Source organism: Aythya marila (assembly GCF_965140915.1).
Source record: "Aythya marila genome assembly, chromosome: 17".
Classification (NCBI taxonomy): Eukaryota; Metazoa; Chordata; class Aves; order Anseriformes; family Anatidae; genus Aythya; species Aythya marila.
This window is the reverse complement of record NC_139058.1, coordinates 5,542,075-5,553,244: the sequence shown is the minus strand read 5'-3', so window position 1 is coordinate 5,553,244 and position 11,170 is coordinate 5,542,075. Positions and strand designations below refer to the sequence as shown.

Here is an 11,170-nt window from a genome sequence, read left to right as displayed (position 1 = left end):
GAGTGGGGCTAGGGGGTAGGGGGCGGGGCTTCCCAAAGCCACGCCCCCTCTCTCAGGCCCCGCCCCCTCGCCCCTTGGGCGGGCCGTCAGAGGGGTGGAGGGGAGGGGAGAGGAAGGGGGGTCGCTGCGCTCTGCGGCTGCCTGAGGGGGGCCTATGGGAGATGGGGTCGGCCTCTTCTCATCGATAAATAGTGATAGGATCAGAGGGGGTGGCCTCGAGCTGTGCCAGGGGAGGTTTAGGTTGGAAATGAGGAGGCATTTCTGTCAGAAAGAGCAGATGACAGAGTCACAGAACTGTCTAGGTTGGAAGAGACCTCCAGATCATCGAGTCCAACCTCTGACCTAACACTAACACTAACCAGTCCTCCACTAAACCATATCACTGAGTTCAACATCTAAACGTCTTTTAAAGACCTCCAGGGATGGTGACACCACCACTTCCCTGGGCAGCCCATTGCAATGCCTCACAACCCTCTCAGTAAAGAAGTTCTTCCTAACATCCAACCTAATCTCAAAGGTCTCTTCCAACACTAAAGACCCTCTGATTCCAGGATTCCCTGTGCCCCTCTGAGGGACACGTCTGTAACCACACGTCTGTCCCCACACAGGGCCATGTCCCCACACAGGGCCATGCAGGGGGCAGCAGGCAACCTGTAGGTACAGCCTCCCGCCAACAGCATCAAAACAAATTAAAAATATATATATATATTTGGGACTTTGCCTGCACCCACAGCATTGTATTTAAGGGGGAGGAAAAGCACAGTGCAATCCTTCGAAAGGGAACCAGCTGGGCCAGCAGGTCACCCCATCCCCAGGTGGGTCTCAGTCATTTCAGAGCTAAAGGAGAGCCCTGGGTGCAGGGCTTCCTTCTTCAGCTTTGTTTTTGTTTTTGTTTTTGTTTTTGTTTTTGTTTCTTCAGCTTTGTTTCCCCTTTGCTGCTGAGGGAGGTTACTGGATGCGACCAGTTTGATGCTGCAGGACAAGCTTAATTCTTGTCAATTAATACAAGCTCTGTTGATCTTAACAAGAGATTACATTAGTCAAGTTTATAAACTCCGAAATCAGACGTTGCTCAGCCTACTTTAATCACCTCTGAGATGAAAGGGAGATGAAGTCTGGGACTTAAAGTCTCACTGCCATACAGGTGCTCTCCGGCGTCTCAGGTCTCTCCCCCGGCTGCAGGGACCTCCTCCTAAACTTCACACAGACTTGAGATGACCACATCATGCTCTCTGTCACATGGCTAATTAGGAATCAGATGGTAACGAGGTTCCAGCTCCCAGTCCCCCAATCCAACACCCTCAGAAACACCGGACAGCCGGTGTCTCAGTGTGCAATCACATTACAGATGTCCCTGCTCCTGCATTTCACACACAGCAGCAGGAAGGAAGGGGGAGAACACCCAAGGGGCCTCCATCAGCTCCACAGAGAAAGCTGGCTGCCAGCTTCTCCTTCACAAGACTGTCACATTCGGTATTTTCTTATTAGCATGCTGGCATTTTCTCTCTAGCTAGAACGCAGCACGGACAGGCTGTGTTGCGTTTCACATTCCTCAGGGTACTATTGATTTGCACTTTAAATGTCACACCAGGTTGTTGGGGAGCTTGCAATTTTAGCCAATCTTTAGCCATACCTTTTGAATTGCTAATTTTTAAAGAATTATCTAGTATTTTTATTTCTCAGACATCACACAGACAAGTCAGGCCCTGAGACAGGACCCTGGCACCAACGCGCTGTGCGAAGCACTTATCAGAACAAAACTCCAGTAATGACGTCAGGTTCAAGGTTTGCTCTGATTTTTTAGCGGAGGATAACATTTGGCAATTGAAGCATGATTCGTTTGCAAAGGCATCTGTTTATTTCCCCTTCTTTGCCAACCTTCCTCCAAAGCACTGCTGGAAAGACACCAAGTGACTCAGTGGGCTTAGAATCTGTCATCAGGCTGGTTTGAATCACTATTCCTCTTTTTGGTGTTTTTTTTTTTTTTAAATTTTATTTTTTATTTATTTTTTGTCCTTTTACCTTCCTGATGGTGTATTATGTGCTTGATTTCCTAAAGCACTGTGAACTCTTGGAGCCTCTGCCCAAATTATTGGCGCTGCTATGTGTGTATAACTGAGGTTTGTAATGGTATGTATACACGTTCCTTGTACAAATTAAATTGAACCTGGCAAATGAATGGCAATTAAAGAAGTCAACAAAAAAAGTGCCTCTGCTCACCTGTGTACCACATGCCAGAAACTGTTAATACTTCAGGATGGCAGAAGTCAAATATGTCATTTTAATGCAAATCAGAGGGAAAAGCTGCCTTCCACCTGCACAACGTCCCAGTTCCAGCGGTGCAGGGTAGCTATCGGCCCTCACTGCATGGAGAAACAAAGCACTGAAAGAGCTCGTGGGCTGCTGAGGTCTGCAGAAAAATCCCTCTTCCCAGGTTTTCTCCAAAGCCACCTGAAGTTACTGAGCAAGTGGGCTTTGGATCAGATCCTCTGCAGAGAACTTGTCCAGACAAAAGCTCTCGGAAAAGAAACTTTTTGCGAAAAGGTCATTCTTTTAATATGATTAATGGCTGGGAGGAAGTTGTTCAGTGCTGAACGTAACCATGAAGATTATCAGATGTCACAAGTCAAAGCCTGGGAAGAATGCCCTGGTTGCAGTAGCTCTGTCAGGATTTTGATAGATAGACACCAATAAGCACCCCGACTCTGTTTGCCTGGTAAGGACACTCCTGGCCTGGCTAGTGATAAGGCACAAAAGCAGTCTTCTAATTTCAGGAAGTGTGAAAAGCACCGGGAGGACCGAGGTGCTGGAGCTCCCCCAGTAACACAACTATCTGAGCTCAGTGTTTTCTGTGTAGGTCTGCCATGAGTGCTGCATCCTGTCTCTTGAGTGTTTTTTCAAGGTTCCTGCATTTCCTCAAATTTCTGCCTGAAAGTCCCCAAAGACAGCCCAGGGGCTGGTTAAAATATCTGCTTCATTTGCAGCACAGTCATGAAAGGTAGATGTTCTCCTCCTGCTCACACACCAGTCTCAGCTGTTATGGGGCCAAATGATCAGCTTCCCCGCATGCAAACGCAGCGAGGCTCCCCTGTTGCCCCTCTCTCTTTTTCCAAAAGGAAATCACAGAGGGTTTAAGGACAGCAGCCTGCCCGTGCCGTGTTTACGTGCAGCTCCGAGGGCACAGGAAACCCCAACGGACCGTCACTTCTCAGCACATCTTGAAAATATGAGTAAAATGAAAGGGTTATGAAATGACCAGAGGAAAATGTCAGTGTGATCCGAAAAAGAGACATAACCACAGCACTCAATTGCAAAGCTGGGGAAATTGGTTGCTGTATTTTCTAAGCAGCTGAAATGCAATTACAGTAATAATGATGAATCAGTTTAGCCCTGGGCTTTGCACTTTTTCAGCCCACCTCCACTTTCTCCTTTTTTTTTTTTATTTATACATTTTATCATAATGATGTGTAGATCAGCTTATCAAGGACTGACAGAAGATAGAAGCCTTTGGCAGCATGTTGTGGATAGTCATAAAGACAGAGGTGTTATCAGGAAGCTACCGACCTGATGGATGCTACAATACTTTATTTTTCAATTTTCCATCATTCTCCAACTAATCCCCTCTTAACATATTCTTAGCATAAAGTCTCACTGTTTGGTATTTTTTATGTTGGTCTCAATGAAAGATGCAGGGGATGGCCCAAGACACTTCTTAGTCGGTTCCCTGCACGAAACTGCTTCTGCCCAGGGGCAGGAGCACCGGTTCCTTCTGTTCCGAGAGGCTGCTGCTACAACCATCGCCTGCCCAGCAGAGCAAGGGAGTTGCTCAACTTCTGCAAGTTTTAATGGTGCAAGTTCCTGTGGGTGGGGACTCCCTCCTTTTTGCCACTTGATTACCACAGTGGGCACAGACCCGAGCGTTTTATCACTGTATCTTTACAGGGTACAGATTTCCCAGTTAAAATAATACCATCTTCTAATGATCCTCAAAGGAGCTCTTCTGATCAACTCCTTAGCCCTTTTTTTGCCCCGTGTTTTTCTTTTGTATGATGGGATAATTACTAACTTTAGAAGGAAGGATCTTTAGTGTGCTCATTAAGAAAAAAATATATGCTTTATTATTAAAAGCATGTCAGGCTGCATTGTTGTAGCAACTTAACATGACACAGCTGAAAGTTGTCAGTTAAGTTTACAAGTAGGCACGTTCTGTATAAAATATTTTGAACATTTTACTTACTTTTAGCTTGCTTGGCAAGTGATATGGACCTTAAGAATCTTTGTCTTTTAAGAATGAGAAAATAATGCAAGCAGATGTAAGAGAAGACTTCCAAACATTCTGCCTACACTGCTGTATCTTCAATATTGGTGTCCTCAGCTTTTACTTCCAGGGACAGAAATGCCTTGCACAAACACAGAGTCATTTGTCATCTGCAGAGGAATGCTCTGTGCTCGCAAACCCAAGCAGAACTAGTATGTTCAGTGCAAATTCTATACTCGAGTGCTGTCTGTCATTTCACAGACGGGTGCAGTATGTCTTCAGCTGATCTGCTGGACAAATCTGGGTTCTCAGGAGTCAACTAGCTCGCACATCAGTGCTGAGCCAGGCTCGGACTGTTGTGCTCCTACCTGGAAACACTGTCCCCAAGGCTGTTTTCAGTATTTGCTCAAAAGTGCTGTAGCTGTTCCATTGGAGCTGAAGTTCTTGGAGCGCCCCCAGACTTCATCTTTGGTTAGTCCTCTGATAATCCTCTTGGTGAGCAGCCTTCGCCAAGACAACTTCTTCATGCTATGTTCCCTTAATCAAAGTGTCACTAGTAGTACCTCCTGTTAACACAGGGATGTTATGAGCCAAAAAATCTTAAGACTGTCGAAAATGTTCCAACAAAAAAATATATATACATATACACATATATAATAAAAATCTCATTATTTTCAAACGATTCATCCACCTTTCAAAGGGATCAGTCATTCAGAGCATCCATGTTTCAAGTCCCATCTGGTGCCTCTTGGCTGGCAGATTTTAATCAGGGGAGCCTCACACCACGCTGCCCCTGTTGTCCTCAGCGCCCACTGTTTGGATTAAATGAACAATGAAATAGCTGCATGGTGGAAGTGGAAAGAATGGAAGCACCTGCACAAAGAGGAGCACAGTATGAAAACAAGGGGCAGAGACATGTTTGAGCACAGCATTCTGTTCGGGCATTGGTTAAAAATAACCAAAGGAAAAAGGGAACCAGAGAGCAAAAGGAGTAAAATGTCATGGTGAAGAATGGAAAAAACAGGAGAGAGAGGATGGAGAGAGCTGCTTTTGGATAGAAAGCTGGCTGAATGAGCCGGTTTGGAGTCCTGAAGCTACCCCGTGTTTCATGATCCTCCTGTTCTTATGGGATCAGGACTTGTTTTGTTTTGTTGAAGCAATATCTGACCTTACCATCAGTTTTTCATCATAACAGAAACAACCCACAAAGTCTGAGTTTGGCTGTTTGGATCACAAGAATAAAGTGTATTAAAGGTTACTTGACAGTAACAGGAGCAGGAAAGTGCCTAGAACAAGTATGTTTTTGCCACTGCCACTGTGCCGGGTGCAGAATACATGATAGGCAAAGGAACCAGCAGCCATGGGAAGATGATCGGAGGGACTGGGATGGGATGATCCAGAACAGGGTGCTGACAGCCTGCACCCTGACCACATGTAGATTTTAAATGTGCCCTTACCAAATACAGCCAATAACTGACATGACATTTGGGTTGTGACTGCACCCCAAAGAGTATCTTTCCACATCAGGTATCCCTTTTCTCTTCTTCAGAGGCCAACTAGTAGCTCAGTGACTGTGTCTCAAACACCAAGAGAAGTCTGGAAAGGACTTTTTGTGCCCAAGGTTCAGTTCTCAGCTGTCGATGGCAGCTGCATCAAGGTAAGGCAGCTCTGGAAGGAAGATCCAGAGCCTCTGGACTTGAGCTGTTGGAAGCTCCGACGTTCTCATGTTTCAGCCCAGACTCTTCATGGCCACCGGATACTTGTTTGCTCTTACGCTCACATCACCCTTGCTCTTAAGGGAGATGTGTTTACTTCTGTGTTTACTCCCTGAAGTTTCATAGAGAGTGACTGTATCCCTTCTCAGCATTCATTTTTTTTTTGGCTAAAGAAATTATGTCAAAATCTTTACATAAGAAAAACTCTGGATTACCCCGTAATTATCCTCCAGTCACATTTTAAGCTTGTCTCCCTTGATTGAAAGTGACCAGAGCTGCACGCATAGTTCCAGAGAAGGCTGCAGCAGAGCTTTGTATAATGGTACTAACATTTTCCCCTTCTCCTGGAAATATCTCAGTTGATACATGCTTTTTGTCAGAGCTGCTTCCTATTGGGAGTTCTCAGTCATCTTGAGATCAACAAATACACCCAGATTTTTCTCTTCTTCTGTCATTTCCAACTGATGAGCTCCCAGCTCACAGCAGAGATTCTTGTTCGCAATTCCCAAGTGCATGACCTTGTACTTTCCACTATTAAATTTCATCCCATTTCTAATGTGCCAGCACTCAATGTTATCCAACTTGTCCGGCAATACAGATATTCCCCCTGAACTGCTGCTGCCTCCAAACTTTGTGCCATCAGCAAATGCTGTCAGCTCGCTCCTACCTTTTGTTCCAAAACCTGCCTGGAAAATATCATGCAAGATGAAAAGACTGTAAGAAAAGGTTTGCTGGGTCAGCCTGATGGTCCCTGCCGTACAGCACTCCATTTCTGAGAGGCAATCAGAGCTGGGCACAGGAGTCCAGCCACTCATTGGCAATTCACTCATGAATTTATTTAATGCATTTTTGAGCCTGCTCACAGTCGCACTGCAAATCATTTCTTAAAGAGCACAGCTCCACCTTCTCAGTCTACTTTTCCACCCAAACTATTGTCATCTCTGTCACTAATTTCTTACCTATGGAATAGCTCCCCAGATAAACAATTGACCATGTGGCGTTGTATCTGATACCTTATTAAATCCAGCTAGATCACATCTATTGCCTATCCATTGCCTAGAAAACAGTTATCAAAGAAAGGTGTCAGTTTAATATTATCTATCTTCAGTACAGATACATTGCATTTTACTTTATTTACCACCTACATGTCTATTCCCTACTACTTTTTTCCTTTACATTCATTTTAAAGCTTCTAATGTTCCTGAGGTCAGACAAACAGGTGTGTAATGACTGAATTGTTTTTCCTCCTCCTGGTTAAGAACAGATAGTGCTTTGGTGGCTCCTCAGTAAGTCATTACCACTCTGACAAATTAAAAACTTTGTACAGATGAGTGAGGATATGTTCCAGGTTTGTCAGAACTATAGGCTTGGGAACACCTTGTTCCCTGAGCTGCATGTCAGGTTCCCATGGGCCTCACTCTCCCTTTGGGTACAGAAACTTTTACTGCCATAAAGTAATTCTCTTTAGCTATCATCGTTCGCCCCAGTTGTCATAGAAAATAGTGGCAAAAGTCATTTAACATGGGGCCATACCAAGTATTTATTAAAAAATAAATTGGAACACAAGAACTGGAGATAGTCAGAGCACAAGATGTAGACACTCTGCCTGCAATCTGTTTAAGCATATTGGTAGAGATAACACCAAAGAAGACAATTTGTGTCACTGAAATAAGCAACTGGAAGCTTTTTCTCAGTCCTTGCTATCACAGTGATGGCACTCCAGCTTGTTCCCTCTCTTTAAAAAACAGAAGGAGCAACCAGCAGGTTATGCTGTATGGAAGCCCTGGGTCTCCAGGATCCAGTTTCCTGAAGTAGGTCACATTTGATCTCCTTCCAGGCATGCTGCAGAAGCAAACAATTAACAAGGAGTTTTCAAAATTCACATTCTGCTCCCTAATGCTGTCAACACATGTCCTTTTGAAATACAGCTATACTGGCAGAACTTTTTTTTTTCATTGCTTTTGGGTATAAACAGGCCAGGAATCCTGTTTTTCCCTTCAGTTACCTGTATTTCTTCCAAAGTTCCTCTGAAGGTACATATTGACTTTTAGATCACATTTGCATTCAGATGATGGTTTGTTGTTGGAAAAAATCCCTTCAGAGGGGCTCATTAATTTCCTTTCAAATGTTTACTGTCCCCAACCAAGGGAACTAAACTAGAAAACAACTCACCGTGTGGCTTATATCTGAGTTTAAAGACACTGGGATCCTGTATTTTGTATTGTTCTCTTCAAACATTAATGCCATTTCCAGCTTAAATATGACTTAATGACAGACTGAAGTCCATCTGTTACAATGACTAGCCTTGGACTCAGAGGGAGAGTCCTGTGGATAATTTAGGAGTACATTTTATAGCTGCTTGCAAGCAAGTATTTCATTTCAGATCAAGGCAACCATGAGCAGGTGGAACTATCTCTCAGAAGTACAACCTGACCTACATACTGTATTGTAAATTAAAGATATGTATAAAAATAAAGCATTAACGATCCACCACATTTGCAACAAGACCCAGATACGACTTTTGCAGCTGAAAAGGCGCTCCCCTGTACAAGGCTTCATTTTGGAAGCTGCCATGCTTCCTGCTGACCCTTCCCTGCTATCTGCGCTCTGACAGGGTGGCTGCTCGCCTCTCAAGCTCTGTGGTGCCCTTCTGCTGCTTAGCACTCTTATCCCTTTTGCTTTATCGCTTTTCTCCCAACTTCCATGTATTTTTTGGCTCCCGCAGCTCTTGTTGGCTCCCTGCTCTCCATTACCTCATGCCGTAGGAGCTGCAGGCTGCTCAGGGTGGCTTGGACAGCGTGTCTACGCATGGCAAGGGGCCACACATGTCCCTGCAGCTGAGCTGAATGTCACAGAAGCAAAGGCAGGCATCGACCTGTGTTTAAGAGTGGCGTTTAGCCAGGTTTGCTGTTTCTCCTAAGGTTTTAGGCGAGCTCCTGAGAAAGGCCCTGCTCTTGCGGGTTGACCCAGGCTCAGAGAACCCCCCAGCCTCACACCTCGGCCACCACATCACCTCATCGGGGCTGTCGAGGACAGATGGGGCTGGCTGTGCCTAGTGAAACACTGTGAGGAAAGGATGAGCCTCCATACACACATGGAGAGGAAGGGGTGAGCATCTGCCTATAGACGCACTGCGAGGGAGACCTTATTGCTCTCTGCAGCTACCTGAAGGGAAGCGGTGGGGAGCTGGGGGTCGGCCTCTTCTCACAGATAAGTAGTGATAGGACTAGAGGGAATGGCCTCAAGCTGTGCCAGGGGAGGTTCAGGTTGGAAATGAGGAGACATTTCTGTCAGAAAGAGAAATCGGGCGTTGGGATGGGTTGCCCAGGGAGGTGGTCACTGTCTGTGGGGGTGTTTAAGGCAAGGTTGGACGTGGTGCTTGGGGACACGGCTTAGTGGGTGACAGTGGCGGTAGGGGATGGTTGGACCAGACGATCTCAGCGCCCTTTTCCCACATTAACAATTCCACAACTCCACAATTCAACAAAAAAAACCTCACCCCCCCAAAAAAAAAACAAAAAAAAACACCGGCTCCCCTCACAGAGCAGAGGGAGCCCCGCCCCTCGGGGGCCGGGCTGGGCGGGGAGGGGGGGGCAGGCGGTGGCGGCTGCGCGCTCCCGCTGCCGGCCCGCCCCGCCCCGCCCCGCCGTGCCCGCGCCTCGCGGCCGCCATGTTGTTGTGGCGGTGAGGGGAGGCGGCGGCGGCAGCCGGAGCCCAGCGAGCCGGGCCCAGGCAGGCGGCCGAGCCCCGGGGACCGGCCCCGCGCCATGCCCGGCTCTGCCCCGCGGTAAGGAACCGCCGGGAGCCTCCCAGGGCTCGGTTCGGGGGGCGGGAGGAGGGTTGGGGCCTGGCGGGGGGGAGGCCGGGCGGGAGGTTGGGGGTTGAGGCCTGGTCAGGCACGCCCCCCGGCCTCCGCCTCAGCCTCCTGCTCCTTCCTCCTCTTCCTCCCCTTTCTCCTCTTCCTCCTTTTCCTCCTCGGGGGGCTCGGGCTGGCGGAGGGGTGGTGGATCCCGCCTGGCCCCGCCGTGTGGGCCTCACCCGGCTGCGGCCGCCGCCTCCACGGCCCTGTCGCCGCGGCTCCCTCCCGGCCTCCTTCCCCCTTCACCTCCCTCGCTGCCCGCCGAGGCCTCGCCCCTGTGTTGTTTCTCCTGCCGCCTCCCTCAGTGTGCTGGGGGCCGAAATTCCTGTGTTTCTCCCTCCTCCCGCGGTGGCAGGACCCGGTGCGGCTTTGGGTGCTCGTCTGTGGGGTGTGGGGGCTCTAACCGTGCCTCTTCCCCGTCTTCTTCTCAACAGCTCTGTTCTGTTGGTGGGAGCCGAGCAGATGTTGCCCTTCTCTGGTAAGTGGTGGTTTTGCGCTGCCCCCCTGGCCCCAGGTGTGAGGTCTTGGTGTTTTGTTTAAGTGGAGCTTCAGCTTTTGCGTGTAGTTGTTCCCTTTTCTGTCCTTTTGTCTAGGGAATGTTGATTTATCAACAGGTGAACTCTCGTGTTCCCTCACATCTCTCTGTATGGGAAACTGATTCCCTTGTTGTGCACACCCCCTTCACTGGGAGAAGGGTGGTTATGAGCTCGTAAATCCTGCGGACTTTACACATGAGAACTGCTTTTTTCCTGTCTGAGTCTCCCACCTGTATGTTTTCTTGTGCCATGAGCCCACACAATCATGTGCAACAAGGGCTTCTTTTAGAGGAAGAGGGCTTGGCTGGGAGATCACATAAAGTGGTGCTGAGCGTAGAGGTACAGTGAAAATAAAGGGATACCTGAAATTCCTAGGTTAGTTTGTCGGGAAGGGGCGGTAGCGTGGCTGAAGGAACTGTGGCAGGCTTTCTGCAATACCTGTCATGCTCGAAGCTTTAGATAGAGGGCTGAGGTGCTTCTTGCCTGGTCCTAAAGAAAGGCTCCTAGTATTTGAAAATCTTTTGGTGGCAGAGAAGGGGAGCTCACATGAAGGAGCGCTTGCAGATAACTTGAAAGGAGGAGCCTTGACATCTGATACACACATCGCTTCGGCTGTGGTTTTAGAGGATAGAAAAAATGCTTTCTTTCATAGTACAGGAAATACTGTGGACTGCAAGTGTTGAAATTTTCTGCAGATAAGTACAGGCGGGGCACAGGATTCTGAAATGCTTCACCGAGAAGTTTGGGTGCCTGCTTTGGAGTTTGGGGAGGGGCAAACGTGCGGAAACAGCAACACTGAGCA

The 11,170-nt window shown here is 47.6% G+C and overlaps 1 protein-coding gene across 11 annotated transcripts in view; it reads left to right on the top strand.

Moving 5' to 3' along the window:
- Positions 1–9,606: 9,606 nt before the first annotated feature.
- Positions 9,607–11,170, top strand: part of MTMR3 (myotubularin related protein 3) — a 79,222-nt gene continuing 77,658 nt past the window's right edge. For 9 of the 11 annotated variants that reach the window (XM_082774285.1, XM_082774292.1, XM_082774284.1 and 6 more), the window contains exons 1-2: positions 9,607–9,760; positions 10,267–10,310. The gene's annotated coding sequence lies outside the window, so the exon portion shown is untranslated. The remainder of the gene's footprint in view (positions 9,761–10,266; positions 10,311–11,170) is intronic. The other 2 variants (XM_082774293.1, XM_082774290.1) reach the window with 2 other exon arrangements.